The sequence below is a fragment of the Cyprinodon variegatus genome, unplaced genomic scaffold (genome assembly GCF_000732505.1).
Source record: "Cyprinodon variegatus isolate N-32 unplaced genomic scaffold, C_variegatus-1.0 Scaffold76, whole genome shotgun sequence".
NCBI classification, from domain to species: Eukaryota; Metazoa; Chordata; class Actinopteri; order Cyprinodontiformes; family Cyprinodontidae; genus Cyprinodon; species Cyprinodon variegatus.
Window position 1 is genome coordinate 508,878 of NW_015150529.1, and position 2,183 is coordinate 511,060.

Here is a 2,183-nt window from a genome sequence, read left to right on the forward strand (position 1 = left end):
GATAATGGATGCCCTTCGTGAAGCCATCTTTAACACTTGGAGCAACGTTCCCATTAGCCTCCTGGAAACACTGGCATCAAGCTTAAACGATTGTTTGAAGTCATCAACAAGAATGGTGGAGCTACTCATTTACTGAGTCCTCTTTTTGACACTTTGATTTCTGTTTTTGGGGGGGGTTCGTTTTTTTTTAGTTATGGTTTTAAACTTTTGATCAGCTGAAAAAAGAAAACTTGTTTGAGTGTAAAAGCAGTTTTCAATTAATTCCCCGCTCAAAAGTTTTTGTCTCTTACGCTGATTTCTTCTTTTAACATTGTGAAGCTCTACCTAGAACCTTCTTTAGATCCAGTAGTGCAAAATGAAAATTCTTGCAATTTTTTTGACTGGTCTTAAGATTTTGATCAGGAGTGTATAACTATCCTGAACCAGAAATAAACTGCTATAATTTTAATAGTTTCTCTCTTTCACAGCTTAAGTAAACAGGTCATTTGAACTGCAGACCTAAAAAACCTAAAGCCCCAAAAGTTTTGCTTCCCTGCCTGTGTAGATTTTTGGTGTAAATTTCAGTTTTCAATCTGGTAGAACCAGTAGAATTTAGTAGAATTTCACATCTCTTTGCAGGTGATGAAGCAGACTGAAAATGTTTGTCGTTATCTACATTTTATCTCCTCTTTCTTTCATCTTTACTCCTTTTCTCTGATTTTCCTTTCCTGTTCTACTTACATTGCAGTGTCCATATAATCTGTAAAACTGCCTGCATGAATTTTAATAAAGCAATTTATATGCATAAATCAAGCGGAACACTATGGCGATAGCCGTACTGCTCCACTTGTGAAAGTAAAATCTGTTGGGCTCTTTTTTGGCATCAAGACAATTATTCTTATTGCCACATCGCCAGACAGGACACTAAAAAAAAAAAAATAATAATAATTTTAGGACGGCCTAGAATGGCCCCATAGAACCTCTCTGGTTTCCAGAAAGTTTCCTAATTAAAGGAACCTTCTTAAATCTTATATTTCTTTAAATTCCAGCAATAATTCGATTTTGTGTTTAATTTGATTGTGGTTATTAAGTATGGTTTTTAATATTTTTTTTTTGTGTGGTGACTTTTAAATAATCCCAGATCACATTTCTGAGAGTTGTTTGGTCGGTGTGCCTCAGGTTTACCAGCGCAGTCGTCTATCAGGGTTTAATCATGAGACTGGGAATTCTGGGAGGAAATGTCTACATTGACTTCCTCATCTCCGGGCTGGTGGAGTTCCCTGCCGCCTTCCTCATCCTCTTCACCATCGAGAGGATTGGAAGACGGCTGCCATTCGCCGCTGCCAACATTGTGGCCGGAGCCTCCTGTTTGATCACAGCATTCATTCCTGACAGTGAGACTTTCAGGGAAACTCAAATTCCTGCTATCGTTCCGCCTTTCTTCTCAGCTTAACCATCCTTTTTCTTTTTTGTCTTCCTTCTGAGGTATGTTCTGGTTTAAAACTGTAGTTGCCTGCATTGGTCGGCTGGGGATCACCATGACCTTTGAGATGGTGGTGTTTGTAAACACTGAACTCTACCCAACATTTGTGCGGTAAATCTTTTTCACTGATTGCTGAAATCCATATTTCTGACAAAAGCAGATTTTTTTTTTAAGCTTAGACCTGACTTGTTTTTTTCTCTTTAGGAACTTCGGAGTGTCAGTTTGTTCCACTCTGTGTGATGTTGGAGGAATTGTGGCTCCTTTTCTGCTTTACAGACTGGCCGTCATCTGGCTAGAGCTGCCACTCATCATTTTCGGTGCGATATTTGGCTTTTTAAACCTATTAGTTATAGTAAGGGAGCAATTGGTTTCACCTCAGACAGGATAGCAGCCGGTTCATGGGCTGCGGGAATGATGTCTTCAGGTGGCCTAGTGGTTAGAGCAGTGCGCTTGTGCACTAAGAAGGATGCAGGTACCTGGTTCGATCCCCACAGCCTGCACTCTGGGTCCCTGAACAAGACCCTTAACCCCACACTGCTCCCCGGGCGCTGCACAGTGGCAGCCCACTGCTCCCCAAGGGGATGGGTTAAATACAGAGATTTGATTCTTCATTGTGAAATCAATAAAGTTCTATTTTTTTCTATTTCTACTATGTAATAAGAAGCATTTTAATAAGGAAAATACCAACTTTCTCTTTGTTTTTTGCAATTTGTTGTGTCTG

The 2,183-nt window shown here is 39.9% G+C and overlaps 1 pseudogene; it reads left to right on the forward strand.

The window, feature by feature from the left end:
• Window positions 1–2,183, forward strand: part of LOC107083518 — a 15,069-nt pseudogene that overhangs the window by 10,725 nt on the left and 2,161 nt on the right.